A 10497-nucleotide genomic window follows, 5' to 3' on the forward strand; every position below is an offset into this window, starting at 1 on the left:
ATAGGGTAATCATTCAGTAAATCATAATCTTTCCAATGATATCTCACATGACCCATCTTGCATAAAATACACCCTAGTTGTGCCATATTCATATTATAACAATATTTCTATGAAGAATATGGGGAGTAGCATCACACCAGGCCATATTGAAGTTGATGAGAATTTTGTCATTGACTTAAATGGAGATAGGATTTCACCCTATCCATTTAAATAGTTGTTGAGGAAAGTCCTGTTTACAGTAGTGATCTATAAATCTGATTACTCAAATATTTTAATAACAAGTAGGCCAACAGTTTTTCTTGTTGAGATACATCACCTATTGTTTCTTTGCTTTGGTATTTTGATGTTTAAATCCAATTTTGTGAAGTCTAGTTGTCCAAGAAGCAAAGGGGTACGTTTACAGATGCCCAGTCTCCCTTTTGCAGGCTCTGTTAGCTCCCTCAGAACTTGCCCTTGTGTTTTTATGTGTGCAGCTGAATGGCAGGTGATTAGAGATACAAGTACCCGGACTTGCATCTGCCATTCTTTTTGCGGGCACCAAAATTTGAATGCAAAATGGAGGCCAGACCTCAAGCTTTCTGAAAATGTACCCCCAAAATATTATTTTTTGTGAAGTACGACTGAAATAACAGAGGCTTTGAGTCAAAGACACTCTGTTATACAGCTCCATATGTTACCTGCCTTTTTTCCCCCCTCCCTTTTTTCTTTTAACTCACTGCAATATGATTGCTCGTATAGAAGTAACAGCAAAGACATACTGTGTCACTGGGGCTGGAAATCCAAAGAGCTCAAAAGATACCATATACTACCTTGTCTGAAAGTACATCCAACTGCAGTAATAGATTCACTGATCTAACAACCTGTCTCCTGGGCTCTTGCAAGGCTATCTTTGCTCTAAATGCACACAGAAAAATGTTTTGTGCTTTCACTTTAACCATAATCCTGCAGAGAATTTCTGTAGGATTTTATTTTGGTGAATTGCTTTTTAAACATGCAAAAAACCAAACAGACAAAAAATATTACTGCAGAACTATGTGAGCTATGCATTCTGCGTAGGGTGATTATATTTCCTCTGCTACTTGTGTTGTATTTTGCAACAAAGAAAAAAATCCCAGAGAAATAAAGCCCTACAGAGTCACACTCAGGGGTAATGTGATTAAAGTAATAGACGTCACTGGGGACCAAACCCTAATTTTATACTTCCAAAGACAAAAAATGTCAAGCTTGAATGCCTAACATTCGGCATCTAAATAATAGTCCTCACCTCTGAAAATGAGACGCGATCACAGCAGAAACCCGTGCACTGAATAAGCAAATACATTCTTCATTCATTACAGTTTATTTCTCTTTCCTGTAGATTTTGGAACACAAGAAATAAGAAAAATCTTATTTTAAAAAGTGTACTAATATTTGCTTACAAGCAGGGATAGGGAATGATTGTGCTGCACCTGAAACATTGTAATAGACTCTGTTTAACATTCTTTCACATCTGCTGGGTTTTACTGATAACTGAGACATTTTGGCTTGCTTATTCCAATAGCTTTAGGCACTGAAGTCTGAAAATTCTGACCTCAGCAAATTATTCCATATTTTTTGTGGGATATTCAAAATATGTTGTCTAGGCCTCTTGCTTTTGGGACATCTGGCCCAGCAGGGAATTAGAGGACATGCAGAATGGCAGGAGATACAAACTGATGGTAACATGCAGTTTAACAGAAACATACATTCTTCACATTGGATTGTTTGTTAAAACAGTGTTTCAGCAGTGAAGTGAGGAAGGTGTTGCCTGGGAAAGTTTTAGTCTGTTTAAATGCAAGATGCTTTTAATGGTTTCTTGCTAGAAAGGTGTGGAAGTTAAAGATATACATTTCCCAGAGTCTCACAAATGATATTGTAAGCATATTTGGATGGATGGTCCATAAATAAACAAACAAAATAATAAATTTATCCAGCCTCAGAAAAGAGAAAATTCTGGGCTAGTTTCTTAGTTAGGGATCTGTCTTTGTGCATAAACTGAGAATGATTGAGCTTTTTAATAATAGCACTTCCATGGCAACTCCATCTTCTCTGCACCTCACTGTGTTATCATGAATTCTGGGCTTTCTGTAGGTGCATGCCATATAAGAGGAGAGAAACCAGCTTTCCTGCTCTTTTGGAATCAGCCCCAGTTGTGTAAGGACAGAGCTGTCCTTCAGAGCAGGGGTTCCCAACCTTTTACTTTCTGAGCCCCCCCTCCAAAAACAAACAAACAAAAAAAAAACCCAAATGCTATAAAACCTCCACAGCCTACCTGTGTCAAAATAACTGGTTTGCTGCATATAAAAGCCATGGCTGGTGTTAGGGGTAGCAAGCAGAGAAATTGCCTCATGCCACAGGGGCCCCCACAAAGCTACATTGCTCAGGCTTCGGCTTCAGTCTTGAGTGGCAGAGCTCAGGGCCCGGGCTTCAGCCCCATGTGGCAGGGCTTCGGCTTTCTGGCCTGGGACCCAGGGAGTCTAATGCTGGCCCTCTTTGGTGGCCCCCTGAAACCTGCTTGCAGTCCACTCAGGGGGCCTCGGACCTCTGGTTGAGAATCACTACTTCAGTGGATGCTCGGATAAAACTCAATCTAGGGAAACTTAAACCAGTCATATATTGATGGAACAATGTTATCCTACCAAAGTGTGCACGTTTGGTTGTTTTTTGTAAACTTTGTCATCCCCAGTGCTGCACTGCATTGGCAGAGTCCACAGCAGTATTTGGGTCACAGTAGTTATTAAGCATTTTATGATACCTGAATCTTCTCCCTTCTTCTCACACACAAAAAGCAAGCATGAAGCTCCTGAAGTACCTCAGACTTCTTTTAGAGCCATTTGAGTTAACATAGTAATTATATAATGCATGTGTGTGTGTGCATGTTTAAACACCTTATTCTGAGCCTTAATGGCTCTTCTGAGCAGGTCTGGTCTTTCGTGTAGCTATGTAATTAAGATGTTGTCTATACACAGGAAAAATATTTACAAAATTTCTAGAAACTAAACCATACTGCTTATGTTTAGAGCAGTTCCAAGAACTGCTTGTCTGTGGTTTCAATATCAGTCAAACTGCTCATGAGAGAACTTTATAATTCAAGAAAGAGACAGGCAGAGGAGCCATTATAATTACAGAAGGCACCAAGTAGCACTCAGTGAGGCTCTCAATAGCCCCTTCTTTTAGTTGTTCATAATTTCTTGGAATTTCACTGCTTGGGCTGAAAATGTTCATGTTTAGTTTCAGCCCAAAGGCCTCTTTTTGAAAGTCTGAAGAGAATCCCTTATGCTATTTCTGAGTTCTGTTGGGGAAAATAGTACATAAATAGTACTGTCCCCAATTTAAGGCCACTCTCCTGCAAACACTTAGACATGCCTTTACATTAAGGCACATGAGTTGTCGCTTTGAACTCACTGGGACTATTCACATCTGCAAAGTTAAGCGTATGCATAAGTGTCACGGTTCCTCCCCCACTCTGAACTCTAGGGTACAGATGTGGGGACCTGCATGAAAAACCTCCTAAGCTTATCTTTACCAGCTTAGGTCAAAACTTCCCCAAGGTACAAAATATTACATCCGTTATCTTGGACTGGCCGCTACCACCACCAAACTAATACTGGTTACTGGGGAAGAGCTGTTTGGACGCGTCCTTCCCCCCAAAATACTTCCCAAAACCTTGCACCCCACTTCCTGGACAAGGTTTGGTAAAAAGCCTCACCAATTTGCTTAGGTGACTACAGACCCAGACCCTTGGATCTTAAGAACAATGAACAATCCTCCCAACACTTGCACCCCCCCTTTCCTGGGAAATGTTGGATAAAAAGCCTCACCAATTTGCATAGGTGACCACAGACCCAAACCCTTGGATCTGAGAACAATGAAAAAGCATTCAGTGTTTTACAAGAAGACTTTTAATAAAAAATAGAAGTAAATAGAAATAAAGAAATCCCCCCTGTAAAATCAGGATGGTAGATACCTTACAGGGTAATTAGATTCAAAAACATAGAGAACCCCTCTAGGCAAAACCTTAAGTTACAAAAAAGATACACAGACAGAAATAGTTATTCTATTCAGCACAATTCTTTTCTCAGCCATTTAAAGAAATCATAATCTAACACATACCTAGCTAGATTACTTACTAAAAGTTCTAAGACTCCATTCCTGTTCTGTCCCCGGCCAAGACGACTACAGACAGACTCCGACCCTTTGTTTCTCTCCCTCCTCCCAGCTTTTGAAAGTATCTTGTCTCCTCATTGGTCATTTTGGTCAGGTGCCAGCGAGGTTACCTTTAGCTTCTTAACCCTTTACAGGTGAGAGGAGCTTTCCCCTGGCCAGGAGGGATTTCAAAGGGGTTTACCCTTCCCTTTATATTTATGACAATAAGTATTTTCAGGATGAAGAGCTAAGTATTTTAAGGTGCTTTTTAAGGTCATAACTAGGGCCCTATCAAATTCACGGCCATGAAAATTGCATCACGGACCATGAAATCTGGTCTCCTTCGTGAAATCTGGTCTTCTGTGTGCTTTTACCCTATACTATAGGGTAAAAGCACTGGGGAGACCAGCATTTCTCAGATTGGGAGTCCTGACTCAAAAGGGAATTGCAATGTTATTTTTGGGGGGGTTGCGGTATTGCCACCCTTACTTCTGCGCTGCTGCCTTCAGAGCTGGGTGGCCAGAGAGTGGCGGCTGCTGACTGAGGACCCAGCTCTGCAGGCAGCAGCGCAGAAGTAAGGGTGGAAATACCCTACCAGGCCATCCTTACTCCTGCGCTGCCGATGGCAGCAGTGCTGTCTTCGGAGCTGGTTCCCAGCCCACAGCCACCGCTCTCCAGCTGCCCAGCTCTGAAGGCAGCACCGCTGTCAGCAGCTGCACAGAAGTAAGGGTAGCAGTACCACAACTTCCCCCCTACAATAACCTTGTAACCCCCACCCCCAACTCCTTTTTGGGTCAGGGCCCCTAAAATTACAACACCCTGAAATTTCAGATTTAAATAGCTGCTATCATGAAATTTACATTTTTTAAAATCCTATGACCATGAAATTGACCAAAATGTATGGTAGGGCCCTAATCATAACATAATTCAGCAATAGCCAGAGGGTGCTGGAACAGTTTGTATAGTGGGGGTGCAGAGAGCCATTGAACCAAACTGTAAACCTGTATATAATGGAAAACACTTCAAACCAGAGGGTGGGGCAGCACCCCTAGTTCCACCACCTATGGCAATAGCTAAACTTAATCATTTGATATGCTCAGCCTCTGCACAGGTGCTAGTCGACTATACTACCAGATCCTCCTGCAGGACTGAGGCTATTGGGGAATTATGACAGAATAAGCCATGTGAGTAAGCTGAGTAGAATTTGGCCCTACTATTGCTTCTAGTGAACATCATAGCTGCAGTCTATAAGTAGCATTTTTAGAGTAGAAAATGTCTACGTAGACATACTTCAGTGCCATACGGATTCTGCAATGAAATCTTTAGCTCTTGCAGCATTTGGGAGCCATCTAGTATGGAGACCCATTCCTTCTGCAGCAGTTCAGCCCCCGATCCTTCAATGAGCCCTGCATGCACAGATCCATGCATCAACATGAAGCCCTATTGACGTCAGTGGGACTCTTTCTGCATCAGCACTGAAGGATCAGCACCTTAAGAGCCAGCAGGAGGAGAGAGCTTTACGCTCCTGCATGGCTCTAACCGCCACAGTTCGAAGGAGCCCATATAAACAAATTGTGCCAGCAACAACGTGGGTTTTAATATGACCAAATGTAAAGTTATGCATGTAGGAATAAAAAATATAGGCCATCCATACAAGTTGGGGGCCAAGTCATTGAAACAATGACTCTGAAAGACTTGGGGGTCATGGTGGATGATCTGATGAACATGAGCTCCTAGTGCAACATTGTATCCGAAAGGCCTTCTGCAATTCTTGGATGTATTAATGATAATATCGAATAGGGGTAGAGAGGTATGACTTTTGTGTTTGGCACTGGTGTGACTGCTACTGAAATACTGTGTCCAAATATTACCAACCCCATAGGTTCAAAAATCATTAGTCAGACCCCCTAAAAAGATTATGTTGTGTTTCTTTGGTCTGTCTTTTGATTTTTGAACTCCCCTTTCCATGCCTAGTGTGTAGGACAATTAGTATAGACAATTTATTGGGTGAGATGATTTTGGCTTCCATAGCTGGAGTTCTAACCCCCACATCTGCTTATCCTTTGCCTAATAATTAATTCTGCCACCTACCCCCACACTCTCCATATCAGTTCTGCCCCCCAAACCTTGTATCAATTCCACTCCCACATCAGTTCTGCCTGTCCTTCCCACCCCCACTTCTGCCCAATCTCTACCCAGCTTCCCATCAGTTCAGCCCCCTTGTTCCCACTCAGCCCCAGATCAGTTCTACCCCCACATCAGTTCTACCCTCCCCTTCCATATCTCACCTCTGCTTCTCCTGGGTTTCTTCATCCCCTCTTCCAGGCCTAGGAAGGCAGTTGCACTGGGGTCCCCCTTTTCCCCTTTCAGGCTGGGGGCTTAGCACCAGCTCTCTACATCCCTTTCCTAGGGAAGGCAAGGAGTGGGGAGGAGCCCCCTGGTTACTCACAAGAGAGGAGTGGGAAGGAGGAAGTGGCACTGCTTTGAGCTGCTGGGCTCTTTCTGCTCCCTCTTTTCCTGTGAGATTGATGTCTGTTCCTGTGGGAAAGGGGGCAGAGCTTTGCCTGCTTCCTGTAGCAGCTTTGATTGGCTGCTCTATCTCAGGAGCTGGGCAAGTGGGAGAGGCAGCCAGTCAGTGGATTTCCCCAGGCAGATCTGAAATTTGCTAGAGGGCTGGCGATTCTCATACATTTGTGAGACTGGCTTCAGCTCCAACCTAAATCCTGTTACCAAAAAAAAAAAAAAAAGTTAGCAACCCACCAGTTCTGATGTTCAGACTTCAAGAAGGATGTTGGTGAATTGGAGAGGGTTCAGAGAAGAGCCACAAGAATGATTAAAGGATTGGAAAACATGCCTTATAGTGATAGACTTAAGGAGCTCAATCTATTTAGTTTTAACAAAGAAATGATTAAGGAGTGACTTGATCACAGTTTATAAACTCTTGGAGAACAAAAATTTGATAATGGGCTTTTCAGTCTAGCAAAGAAAGGTATAGCATGATCCAATGGCTGGAAGCTGAAGCTAAACAAATTCAGACTGGAAATAAAGTATACATTTGTGAAAGTGAGGATTATCAACCATTGGGACAATTTACCAAGGGATGCAGTGGATTCTCCATCACTGGCAATTTTAAAATGAAGACATGATGTTTTTCTAAAAAAATATGCTCTTGTTCAAACAAATTAATTCAGGGAAGTTTTATGGCCTGTGTTACAAAGGAGGTCAGACTGGAAGATCACAGAGTTCCCTTCTGGCTTTATAATCTATGAATTCCTCAGCAAGAATTGCTTTTGACTTCCCTGGGGTTTGTTTAGTTTTTTCTTGTTTTCTTGAGGAAGAAAAATCACCACCATGGCAATTAAAATACAAAAACTTATTTTACTATTAAGGCTTCATATTTTAAATGCTCAACAGCCAAGAAATGGAAAAGCTAATGTTGAAAGTGCAACCTTTTCTGTGGCCTTGGATGTATCATGAATTGGGTGAACGCCTGATACCTATGAAGTCAGTGAGAGTTTTGCCATCGATTTCAGTGGGGCCAGGATTTCACTTAGTTTTTAATGACATTCACAAACTGTTTGTCCAATATACAGTATACTGTCATACAGTTTTCTTCTGTACCCTTGTGGCCCAATCCTACAATATCCAGAGCACGCATTGTGAGTTGCCCAGCACTCTCGGCTCCCTCTGAAGGCAATTTGGGTACTTCTGACTTGTAGAATTAAGCCCATCAGTATCCATTACTAAGAATATAAACATGGCTATACTGGGTCAGACCAAAGTTCCAGTAGCCCAGTATCCTGTCATCAGAGGGTAGCCAGTGCCAGATGCTTCAGAGGGAGCAAACACAATAGGGCAGTTTTGAGTGATCCATCCCCCTCTTGCCAGTTGCAGCTTCCAAAAGCATGAGGTTGCATCCCTGACCATCTTGGCTAATACCCATTGATGGACCTATCCTCCATGAACTTATCTAATTCTTTTTTGAATTCAGTTATAATTTTGGCCTTCACAACATCCCATGGCAGTGAGTTCTGCAGGCTGACTGTGTGTTGTGTGAAGAAGTACTTCCTTATGTTTGTTTTAAACCTGCCGCCTATTAATTTCATTGGGTAACTCCTAGTATGTGAGCTGTAGCTCACAAAAGCTTATGCTCAAATAAATTGGTTAGTCTCTAAGGTGCCACTAGTACTCCTTTTCTTTTTCCTAGTATTTGTGTTAGGTGAAGTGGTAAATAACACTTCCATATTCACTTTCTCAATATCATTCATAATTTTATAGACCTTTCTCCTATCCCTCCTTGTTCATCTCTTTTCTAAGATGAACAGTCACAGTCTTTTTAATCTCTCCTTGTCTGGGAGTTGCATACCTCTAATATTTAGAATAATATTCTAATATACCTTTTCTGAGATGGGGCAACCAGGACTGCATTCAGTATTCAAGGTATAGGCATACTGTGGATTTATATAGTGGCATTATGAAACTCTGTTTTATTATCTCTCCCTTTCCTAATGTTCTGTTATGTTTTTTGACTGCTGCTGCATACTGAGTGGATGTTTTCAGAGAACTATCTACAATGACTCCAAGATCTCTTTCTCAAGTGGTAACAGCCAGAGATAACTCATGCCTGCTGATACTGAGGGTGGGGTGGGGGAGGCACAATGTAAAGGGGAGGGAGGGCATGTGACAACCCCACACCTTGCTTCTGGGAGGAATTTTCCAATCCCACCAACCTGGGCCATGGAAAACAATCCTGTTGGTTCCTGAGGGCCAAAGGATGGGGAGCATGTGCCTCTAGCCCATGCATGGGCTGGCCCTGGGCCAGGGAGACTCACAGCACCAGTGTCTCCCCGGAGCTCCCACAGACACCTCAGCAGGAGGAGGGGTGCAGGCAATGTCCCTACCTCTGGCTGAGCAGAAGGAACCTGCTCTTGGTGCCTTACCCTGTGACCCCCCAACCCACCTTGCACCTGGTTCAGGGCCGCCACGCTTACCCAGCCAGAGTTAACCTGGGGGAGCTCTGCCCTTCTCTCGCTGTGCTTTTCCTCCCTCCCCCCAGCACATCTGGCTTGCTCGGCCGCTGTCCCTGGCAGCTGGACCCAGGTGGGGAACGGAGGGTGCAGGACGGAGCTGCTTCTCATGCATGAGGGTGGCTGTTCCTCTGCGCCACGCTGCGGCTGCCTGAGAGAAAGCCTGGCTGGCAGCCCACCCCCTCTACTCCCCACTTGGGCCTGGCTGCTGGCGACAATGGCTGAGCAAGCCAGAGCCTCCTGATCCTCAGGACATTTCTGGTTGGCTCGGCCCCTGTCCCTAGAAGCTGGGTCCGGCCGAGGAGAAGAAGGGGCAGGCTGCTGCCACCTCCCCAGCCAGGCTGTCTCTCAGGCAGCTGCCTCGCTGCACAGAGGAGTGGCCACCCTCTGAAAAGCTGCTCCATCCCACCCCCTCAGCTCCCTGCCCAGGCCTGATTGCTAGGAGGAGGGGCTGAGCCAGCTGGAAATGCCCGGAGGAGGCACTCAGGAGAAGGACCGAGCCCTCCTCCCCTGCTGGCAAGCCGAGCAGAGCAAGCCCTGTAAGGGCAGCTCGGCACTTGCCGCAATCTGGGGAGGCACTGAACATCACATACCTCCCCTACGCATCACCTATAGTAACAGCTAACTTAGATACCGTCATTTTGTATGTATTGTTGGGATTACGTTGTCCAACATGCATTACTTTGCACTTAGCAACATTGAATTTCATTTTCCATTTTGTTGCCCAGTCATCCAGTTTAGTGAGATCTCTTTGTAATTCTTTGCAGTCTGCTTTGGACTTTACTATCTTGAGTAATTTTGTATTGTCTACAAATTTTGCCATCTCACTGTTCACCCCCCTTTCCAATCATACTATGATCATTTTTGTTAGTTGTTATATTACTTTTCTTAGTTCTCTTCCATGCCTCATAGCAGAGGGGAGCTTAAAGCCTCCTGGTTTTCTATATTTTATTCTTTTATAAATTCTCAAATGCAATTTTACAGAATAAAATTAGTGATAACATGTTCTGAGACTTTTTTTGTTTCATCAAAGTTTTGTGGCTGAGTTACAATTAACCTCATAATAACGTCAATGCAATCTTTAAAAAGTGCTATCAAATATCGTCATTTAGGACTTATTTTGACATGCTTTAAAGTTGTTATTATTTGTTGGAAAAGGTCCTCCAGATTCTAATTACCTTTTTTTTAAAGTAAAAACAAGAAATGAACTGCTTTTTCAGTCACAAGTTAGTAAAATAAAAATTAGCTTGCTCTGAGGAATGTCCTTTCAACATTACAATTTAGTTGTATTACAGTAGTGTCTAGA

The sequence above is a fragment of the Lepidochelys kempii genome, chromosome 1 (assembly GCF_965140285.1).
Source record: "Lepidochelys kempii isolate rLepKem1 chromosome 1, rLepKem1.hap1, whole genome shotgun sequence".
Classification (NCBI taxonomy): Eukaryota; Metazoa; Chordata; order Testudines; family Cheloniidae; genus Lepidochelys; species Lepidochelys kempii.